Raw genomic sequence first — 11,196 nt, forward strand, 5'->3', positions numbered from 1 at the left:
CTTTTGTTGCACCTTTTTCCAAGATCCGCAGGGTTTATAAGCTTGCCTATTGCAATGCAAATTTGAGTAAGAGTTGTGTTAGAAAAAGATAAGCTTTTTAACAAGGAAAAACCTTATGCAAGGATGGGAAGGTTAAAATAAGGTGCGAAGAAATGCTATGACCTATGCCTTTTTTTTATTAAATATGGGAAAACAATGAACATTTTTATTTAACATTAATGAATGCATCTTCAATTTACTAAATTATATTACAATGAACCTAATATTATTGAATAATGAACCATAAAAGGTTAAATCCTAAATTAACTATAATTTAAACCATGGTTACTTGACTTGGCAGTAAAAGTAAACTATTTTGCTTGTCCACCAAACAAGATTGGACTTGTCTTTGACTTAGATTTGATATCCTTATTAGGCTGATTTTTTTTTTTTTTGGGTGCAAATGGAACTGGGTTTCATCTTTTGGAAAGCAGAACAACATAAACTAAGCAATCAACTTCTACTTCAAAGCAAACAAACAGGCAATTGCTTATTCCCACCTCAAAAAAAGAAGGAACAGAGTAGCTAGAAAACCAGGATCAAATTATAAACATATATATCAATTTACTTCGATGCATAAATAACATAATTCCAGGATAGTTTAGAATCCAAGGGTCAAGACTAGGAGGAGCCAGATATTACTTTACGAAAGTGATAGGCTTGGTAGAGTTGTACAAATCATAAATGGATCGAAACTTCCCTTTTCCTTGTCCTAAACAATTGATCTTCTTTTTTCACGCTATTATTGTTGGGAAAGATTAATTATGCAATGATAGAAGATACATCAACTGCATTTCTTTTGTTGCCTTATTCTGCTTTCCCTTCTTCTTCCACTCTATTTCTATTGGTGTTGTCTGGGTCATGGTGGTCACCGATAGATTCAAAGGCTAGTTGTATTAGCTGCTCAGCCACGAACATCGTGACTGAGAAATTCATGGGCTTATTTTGGTTCTGGGTTCTTCTCCTTTTGGGACGCAAGATATGTCTGTGTGTGTATATGGCCGTGTTGGGAAACCACATTGGACACGGGATTTTTATTTTTATTTTTTTCTCTGAATATGGTTAACCAACATGTTAACTAATCAATTATGATAAACTGGATTGGATTTAGTCTATACTCCACCGAACATATCAATCCACATGGACATTATTTATTAAACACAAACGAAAGACTTAAACCGAGTCAATCTCCTCAACTTCCCAACGTTCCAAACCCCAATAAAAAACATTCACAAAACCACCATTAACCCAACCGGATTCCATCACCATGGCTACTTAGAGAAGATGATGATGGTGAATCTCAATAGCAAAAAATAGAGCTTGCAAAGCCTTCACGATCAAGCCAAGACTCTAATTTTTTATTCTTTCTCACAAACCTATATGAGATTGTTCCTCACACAAAAATCAAATCCATTGTACAGATCGGAAGTGAGGGTTTTGTGGGTTCCTTTGTTTTCTATCCATTATTTTGATGTATAAAAGATAAAATTTAACTGATGGGGACGGGCTAGGATCTCGGTAATTTGGGTTTTTTGTTTGTTTGTTTGTTTGAAGGGTATTTGGCCAAGAAGACAATTGTGGGTAGATGCGGTTGTCCCAATGAATTGATTGGGGTCATCATCTTCTTTAGCATTGACGTTGGTCATAAAAAGTTGTAGGAATTGAGAATATTTTTATGCACCACCATGGGTGGTGGTCTTGTGATTATTTTTCGAGTGTGATAGATAGAATTTGAGACCTCTCTTCTACTATGCAATTTGAATAGGAAACATTAAATTGTTCTTATAATGCAAAATCTAACCATGGACAACATTGTGTGGAGCTCAAAAATTCTATGAGTAATCTAAAGCAAATGCGTTACCCAAAAAAAATGAGGAAGAAGAAGAAGAAGTCAATTGTTGTTTAAACATTCCACATAAATTTGTCACTCTCTTCTACGCATTGGCAACCTCCCCCCACCCCCCAAACCCCAACTGCCTTAAGGGTACTATTGATGTAAGAAAATTGTTTAAAGTGTACGTTTGTCAATCAATTATAAATTAACTTTTTGCTTAAATTATTCATTGTTTATGTGTCTCACACTATTTTTTTTTATAGTTTTATTTCAAGTAATATGAGTTTTAACTTTTTTTTTTTTTTTAAATAAGCTAATTTTTAACTTTTATCTCACATTATACATGTAGGGTCTGTTTTTGTAGCCCAAGCCCAAAGGATATGGGTTAAAGGCCCAACGAATCCAGAACAATGAATTTGTAGAGAGTGGGCGAAAGAGCTGGGCTGGCTATGAAGCACAGAACAGTTGACTAGATTACGTGCAGTGATGATAACATGAACTAAAGCTCAGATAACTCCATGAATGAATGTCCGAAGAGGTGTTTTATTGAGTGACAGTGATTACAACATTCAGAGTCTACAGTAAAGTTTCTCTCTCTTTCTCTTTTTCTCTTTCGATCCCCTATTATCGGGGACCCTTCTTCTTTATATAGCATCCTCCCCTATCATCTCATCGTCCACTTGTTCTTCATTTGCGTACCTACTCAAGTGCATGTCACGTCATGTGCCTACTTTAGTTCTTTGTGAGTGGCGGTAGCTGAGGTTGCACTGTTCAGGGGTCTTCTCCACATAAATGCGGCAGAAAAGCTTTGCAGCGCATTAAATGCGGTGGTAGCAGCTTTTCCTTCAGATATTTTTTTTAGTTCTGATCATCTCCGGATCCACTCAGATCTTATCATTATCATTGAGATTGTTAGGAAGGTTATTCGGGTCTTTCACACGTTTGTTTGATTAAGGCTATTTATGGCCGAGGAGTAGGATGTCCTCGGACCAGCAGTGACCTCTTCGGTGATATTCCCCTTTACTTCTGGGCTTCCTGCCTTCAGATGGGCGTTCCAACCACTATTGTTCCTCGGAAATATAATAGTCTTTAACAGGGCGCCCGGGCCCATTAAGTAGCTCTGGGCTTTTACCCCCCCCCAATACAAATAAGTAAATAAGTCATTTATTAAAATAAGTCATCTCTCTTCCCTCTTTGTAATGATCAAATATATATACACTTTACATCCAATAAAACAGTGAATTAATTTTTTTTTTTTTTTAATCNATCAATTATGATAAATTGGATTGGATTTTGCAGTTTTTAATTAGAATTCCTACTCCTTAATGTCCAAATCTTCTTTTCCAACTTACATTTTCCTCTATAGTCTATACTCCACCGAACATATCAATCCACATGGACATTATTTATTAAACACAAACGAAAGACTTAAACGAGTCAATCTCCTCAACTTCCCAACGTTCCAAACCCCAATAAAAAACATTCACAAAACCACCATTAACCCAACCGGATTCCATCACCATGGCTACTTAGAGAAGATGATGATGGTGAATCTCAATAGCAAAAAATAGAGCTTGCAAAGCCTTCACGATCAAGCCAAGACTCTATTTTTTATTCTTTCTCACAAACCTATATGAGATTGTTCCTCACACAAAAATCAAATCCATTATATATAGGCAATAGTTGTGGACGTGCTATCAATAGCAACAGGCAGTAGTAAGTAATTATATGCGCCGCGGTTAAAAAACTTTGTTTAAGAAAAACCCACAGGATCTTCTCAAAAAATAATAAATAAATAAATAAAACCCACAAGCTGTGGAAAAACCTAGACCGAAAAGAATTTCTTGTTGTTGTTAACCACGTCATAAATATCTATTATATAATATCTACTATCACAGAATCACCTACTGAGTTGCAGAGCCCAAATTTGGGTTAACTTTCAAAACAAGAAAAGGGTATGTATATTGAGTGTAATTTTAACAAAAAATTATTTTTGCCAATTTATTTTTGCTATTAATTATGGATTTCGTTGTACTTTTTGGTACTATTAATAAGTTTCATTATATTATTTCAATTAAATTTTATCTTTATTTACACTACTTTTAATAAAAAAAAACTTTCAATTTTAGCAAAATAAGGCCTATTTGATAAGGGTGTTTAAATAACGAAATTGATGTTTAAATATCACAACATGTATTTTTACATGCTTTTTTACTTATATATATTTCTATAAAACTTAAAACGTTATTATAAATATTTTACCAAACAGAGTCTAAGCAAATCCCAAAAGAATCTTAATATACTTTTCATGGGTAAAAATAATATTTATGAAAAAGAAAAAGAAGATTTTAATAATAAAAAAATAATAATGCAACCGACCTAGTTTATCTTTTCTGTGTGTGTGTATTTATATATAGCGCGTTATTGTGTCCCTGTAGTCTTTACTTCTCCTTCTCAAAAGAAAAAAAAAATCTTTATTTCTCAGCTGGCAAGAGATGGCGAAAACAGCATCAACATTCAAAAAGAGAAGAACCCAGAAGCAGAATCAGAATCAGAACGGCATGGAATTTTCAGAGTCGGAGATGGACGTGGCTGAGCAGCTAATACAATTGAGCGGAGACTCAAGCGATGACCAAGACGCAGAGTCGGAGATGGACGTGGCTGTGCAGCTAATACAATTGAGCGGAGACTCAAGCGGTGACCAAGACGATACCAACAACAATAGCGTGGATGAAGAAAAAGAAGAAGAAGAAGAAGAAGGGAAAACGGCAGAACAAGGCAACAAATGCGATACAGTTGATGTATCTTCTACCAATGGAGAATTAGTCTTTCTCAACGATAAAAGCGTGGCAGACGAAGAAGAAGAAGAAGAAGAAGATCAGATTTTATGGCAAAGGAAAAGGAGGTTTCGATGTATATATGATTTGTACAACTCCACCAACCCTATCACTCTTGGCGATCGAGGAAGTTTACACCTTATAATGTAAAGTAATAATATCCTTTTTTTTTTCTTTATCTTTTTTTGACTCCTCCTAACTCCTAAGTGCTCACTCTTGGATTAATTGTAAATTAACCAGGATTTTTGTTATTTATGCATCAATGTAAAAATATATAGTTTTATATATATACCTACTAGTTACTGTTTCTCTTTGTTTTTAATAGCTTTGAACTAGAAGTTGAATGCATTTAGCTTGTTTTGTTCTACTATTCAAAAAGATTAAATTCCCACTAATTGTAATTTGTGTTCGACACAAATGAAAAGAGCTATTATTCTTGTTCCCCCTTCTTGCAGTGTAATGACAAACCCAGATTTAAATTAATATAAGTTCCAAGTTAATCTTTTTAACAACATTGGCCTACACAAAAACTGGAGGATACCATGAGCATTGATAAATTTAGCAATGTTTTATTCTAATCGCTTGGCTCCAATACGACCTAACAATAATAATGTTGTTAAAAGGAAAAATGAAAGTCTTGAGTTAATTTTTAAATGGTATTTTATATAAAAATATTGTTAATCTTGGAAGTGGGAGTATAATATTAGAAACCTAAAATTTTAGAATAAAATGATGATTTATTAGTCTTTCAGTTTAACAACATAGCATGATGAGAAAATTCTGGTTGAAGTCTTTAAAGGATTCAAACATACTACACTCCTTTAGCTTGGTATCTCACTTCATTTGCAAGCCTACAAACCTTGGGGCCCTTGGTTTTAGGCACTTTTCTAATTTTAATATGGCTCTCCTCTCTAAACTCTAAAGTAGCCTAGTAGATTTTAAGTAAGCCTCATAGGCCTAGTATGCATGCCTTAATTGCTATATATAAGGTTGGTAGGAATTGGCTCAAGGTGATCCTTAAAAATGAGCCTCTTGGTCTTAAAAAAGTATATATGAAATCTTCAAAGTATATTCTCTTGGCTGGAGCTTGCAAGCAAGTTAACAATGGTGAGAACGTTCTCACGTGGGAAGATCCTTGAGTCCTAGACCTTTCCAACTTTAAACCGGTGCCTTTGTCACCTGAAAATCAATCCACTTGCCTAGTTGTATCAGTATCACAGTTGCTAGCTCCAGATAAAATGAGGTGGGATGATCAAAAACTCGGTATACTATTTCCAGAGGCTACTGTCAAAGCAATCAAGAGAATTCTAGTCAAATCAGCCAACAGAGGGACAAATGGTTGTGGGTTAATGGGAAGCACTCAGTGAAGTCAGCTTACAGAGTGAGTCTAGCTTTATCTGAACAAATAACACTGGATCGAGTGAAATCCAAAATCTAGAAATCAAAGATCCATAATAGGTATAAGATGTCCTTGGGGAGAATTGCTTCAGACATTTTGCCTATTAAGGACAAATTGATAAGATTCTTCCCATCCTTGGTTTCAAGCTGCCCTCTTTGTGGTTCATCTCTTGAATCTTCCTTACATATTTTTGTTTTCTACCAAGTGACCATATTTCTTTGGGCAGGAAATCCTTGTGGGTTTTGACCAGATGGAATGCACTTTACCAGCTCAGCCCAGTTCATAAGCTCTCTCTTATCCCCACTAGCAAATATTTGAGGTTCCATTGTCAAGGAAGAGCTCATTCTATTTGGGGCATTGGTTATGGAGCAGCTCTGGTTTGCCAGATCGAATCCAAGTTATTCATGATGGAAAAGAATTCTGCCCAATCAAGAATAAATTTCAAGAATATCTTTTTGCATTCTCCTTTGTGTCCTTAGTAAATCCCAAGAGAGTTGATGTTATTTGGGTTAGGCCAGATCATGGATCCATCAAGATAAACTGTGACGCAGCTGTGGGGTTACACCATTCTTTCATTTTCTAAGTAGCGAGGGATTGGAGAAGGGATTTGGTTTTTGCTCTGACGAAACTAGTAGAAACCAACTTCTCTCTCCAAGCAGAGGCTGAGGCAATTTATTGGGAGGCTCAAGTGGTGGCTGGCCATGGTTGCAATGGTTGTTATAAAAAGCGATGTCAAAGCTTGTATAGAAGCTCTTCCATCCCCTACTAATGAAGTGCCTTGGAGAATTTCAATTGTATTTGCTGATACTCTCAGTTGGGCTTCACATAGTCTGTTCCATGGTTTTCAAATGGATTCCTAGAAAAGGAAACAAAGCAGCCCACGTTTTAGCCTTCCGTTGTTTTAAAAGTGTGAGTTTGATTGCACTGAAAACAGGGTGGTCTGCATTTGGAGTTTTTTTTTCCAGATAATGTGTACTGTTTACAGGATATGCAAGTATAAAAAAATGTAAATTTTGCTTTAAAATTAGGTTTTATGGTACTATTTATATATTTAAAAATTATTTTACTATAGTATTTTAAGTAATAAATTTTCAACAATGAGCGGTATTCAAACAAAACATAATTTTTCTGTTTGTTTTGTTGTAGGCTCCGCTCCAAGCCCTTTTATGGATATTATCTTATTGGAGCAAACTCATTTTGGTTCTTCTTAATTGTATCTGATTTATGTTTTAGTTTTTAATAAAAGCTTCTGTTGGTCATCAAAAAAAAAGTTTTTCAATTTAGAGCAGTACTATAATGATAAACTATTTTACAACATTTTTACAAATTGTTAATTTGGTCAACTTTTTATTGGTTTTCATCGAGGACCACCATTAACATTACTTTTTCATTTACTAGTAATTACTCACCACGTCAGCAGTTTGTAAATTTTTTTGTAAAAAAGTTTGTATCTCTAATATTACTCTTCAATTTAACATGCTAGCTAAAAAGAGTTTCAAGAAAATGGAAAAGAGAACAATTAATGGAAATAATACCAAAATATCACTCTTGTATTCTTCCTTATCAACACCATATCTTAGATGGCAACAGTACTATTACCAGAAAAAAAATGGGCATTGTACTCGTGGCTATGGGGAATAGTTCATTTCTTTTTTAACATAAATTTTCTTGGCAAAATATTTCAATTTTTAAGAATTTATTAAAATAAAGCATTATATATTCCAAACTTATGGTGTGGGAGTCAATTTCAACTCGTGACCAACACACAAAACCAAAATATGAAACTAGCTATTCTATACTAGGGAGTGCATGTGGCTTTATCTATACTAATTAGTAATTTCTCTTCCTTGGGAAATTTGAAAGTGGATGGAAATGTTGTTGATAATATGAATCCTAACCATGGAAAGATTTATTTGGAGCTCGATCAAGAACTCTACGGAGGGTATTCAAAATCAAGTGCTTTTCCCATGCGAAAAAAAAAGTCAATTGAAACTTGCCACAAAACAAAGTCAATTTATTCTTATAGTGTCTGTTTTGGAGATGGAAAAAATTGGACTCTCAATACTTAATTTCATCCTACTTAACACTAAAACAGACAACAAGAAAGACACTAAAACATAGTTATAACTTTAGGAAATTAATTGTGCATTTCAATTGATTAGGGGACAATGTGTAAAATTATGTACACAAGGCTCATTCATGCATAGCAACCTCAAGGCTATGTTAAGGTTGGTCTTTGCATATACATCTGGTGACCAAAAAAACATATATGGGAAGTTTTGACAAAAATTCATAAAACTAAGTGCAAAAACCCTAATACTAAATTGTTGGGGACATGGTTTTGCACCCGAATTTTCAATGAGCAAGATGAAAAATTTAAGAGATGTGGCAAGTGAGAGACGAGGGACTCAAATTTATTATCGCGTTCACACCAATGTCTTAATATTCTACTACTCTTAAGTTGCTCATGAGGTTTTTTAGTGACATGGGTATGGCCGTTGAAGGAGTGAACGAGAATTTTTTATACAAGACTTGATGTGAGGTTTTATAGCTGGTTTGGGATGTCCTTATGGTTTGATTTGAAAATGGTTGAGGCTACTGACTGCCGTGTCAAACAAAGGGTAAACTTCAGTTTTGTTTTAACTCAGGTAAAGAAACTAAGAAAATAACTAGTTTAGTCATGGTTAAGGAAATTTATTGACTAAACTTTATTGGCTGCATTTTCTGAGTTAAAACAGCACCTAGGGAAGCTGCTAGATGTGATAAACCTCTTTAGAAGTCAATAAATGAAGCTTTTTATGGGCTAAGGCCTAAGAGAGTTCAACCGTGCATTACTTCATCACCATAGTCTAGAGCATAAATGGTTCCATTTATGTGAAAGTGACCAACATGTAACTTACAGAGACTTCCTTAATGGATCCTCAAATTTTGTAAGAGCATCCATAATAGTAGTGCTAAAAAGTTAAAAAATTATTTTTAGCACCGCTATATACAAAAAGAGTGTTGCAATAGTGGTGGTATAGGTAAATTTTTTACCTACATTGCTACCGTGCATGGCTGTATATAGCTATGCACTATAGCTTAAAGCTAAAAAAAATTATTTTTTTATTCTCCCTCCGTATAAAATATTATTTGTTCATTCTTCTTTTTCTATTTCTTTTATCCACCCGTCTGTCTCAACTCTCCCTCTCAACTCTCAAACTCTCATCTATCTCACCTCTTTGTCTCACCACCGCCGGCCCACCCGAAGCTCAACGTCACCGGCAATGGTTGATATTTGCATTGATTTGTGCGGTAGGTGCAATGGTTGATGGGTTTTTGGTTTGATTTGTGCAATGAGTGCAGGGTTTGTGTTGATTTTTGCAGTGGGAGTGATGGTTTCTGGTGGTGGGTTCAGTGGTTGATGGGTCTATGTTTATTTTTTTATGTTCATGCGATGCTTGTGGTGGGTTCTGATGGTAAGTGCAGTGGTGACTGGTTTGGTTCGACGGTGGTCTAGGTTTGATGGTGGTTTTTATGCCTCTTGGTCTTGTTTCTTCTCTCTCTCAATCAATTGCTGCTAGGTATAAAATCAATGCGTCGCCAAAATTGGGTCATGATTTGCATTTGGTTATAAAATCAAGCTCAAATCTGTTGGGTTTTGAGGGTGGATCCAAGGCACCATAATTTGGTGGTTGTGTTTGTTTTGGTTTTAATGCGGTTGTGGTGGATGTTTTTATTATTATTTTAATCAAATAGCTAAAAGTATAGATCCATTGATGTTGGATGTGAAGAGGAAAAATTGATAAGGTGACATTTGGAGGTGCCAAATAGCTAAATTTTTAGCTCCATTATTGTGGATGCTCTATGTGGATCCAACCTACTTAGCAAAATCCATACGTTAGGTCTATGGAAATGCCCAAATAGGTCTAATCTCACCCTCCAAACCACATTCTTCCCCCCGTTAAGGTTGCATGAGTTTGAGCCATACATAAAAGAATAAAATATCATAAAAGAATAAAATATTACGAAATATGTGTGATGGGACCAACAAAATTGGGCTTTGCTTGCATTGGCTTGTAGATTTTTTCCCCCCTTCAAAATATGGCCATAAGATACACTATTAAAGTTTCAAATAACGCACTAATTATTTAGATAATTTTGCTAATATTTGTAAAACAATTTTTTCTTTAACATAAACTTTTTAATTAATCTGTGCTTGACAGTAGCGTAAACTCTATTACCTAAGTTTATCTTATTACCAAAAATTCAAGAAAATTTAAAATAAGATTTAATATTTATTCTCTCTACGACAAGTGGATACACTCTCATAATTTATTATTAAAATAGTTTATATATTATTAATTGTCAATATAGATTACTTTAGGTAAAACCAAATACCTAAGTTTCAAAAAATAAGATTAAAAAAAGTGTTAGGAACCCACATTTGGGTCTAGAATGCATTTAGTTAGTTAGTTGGTTGGTTAGTTACAATCCCAAGCATGTTAATTATATTTAATATATGTTGGAATTATTAATGCACATGAGGAATAATAGGACCATTAGAATAAAGCCATGTGAATAGAATAGTTTTATTGTTCTATAAATACGAATAAACTAATTGCTTAGTGTATTAGTGCATCTCTCTCTCTCTTAATATCTTTCTTTCTCTATGGAGGGTGACTATCTCAAATTAAGTCAATTTATCTATAATTCCTATTCGTCTCCATTAGGAACCATCGAGTTCCTAACAAAAAGTTAAATTATCACCGCGCACCCTTAACTCAATGGTCACTCCACAAGTATTAAAGCTTGTGGGTGCAGGGGTAAGGGCCGGAGTTTAAGTCTCTAAGATAGAGCTTTACACATATATACACTTAGATCAGGCTAGAGTAGAAATTCTATCTTGTATAAAAAAACAAAAAGTTAAATTAAATTATACTCCAACTAAATTGTATTTCCAAAAACCAAGAAATCTAAAATAAAATTTGATTTTGATTTTGATTATCAGTCATAATTTGTATTTCAATATAGTAAAACTTACAAACTTCATACCGTTTTCCTCCTCAAAAAAAAAAAAAAAAAAAAAAAAAAAAAAAAAAAAATCA

This window comes from Quercus suber, unplaced genomic scaffold (assembly GCF_002906115.3).
Source record: "Quercus suber isolate HL8 unplaced genomic scaffold, Cork oak 2.0 scaffold_1151, whole genome shotgun sequence".
NCBI lineage: Eukaryota > Viridiplantae > Streptophyta > Magnoliopsida > Fagales > Fagaceae > Quercus > Quercus suber.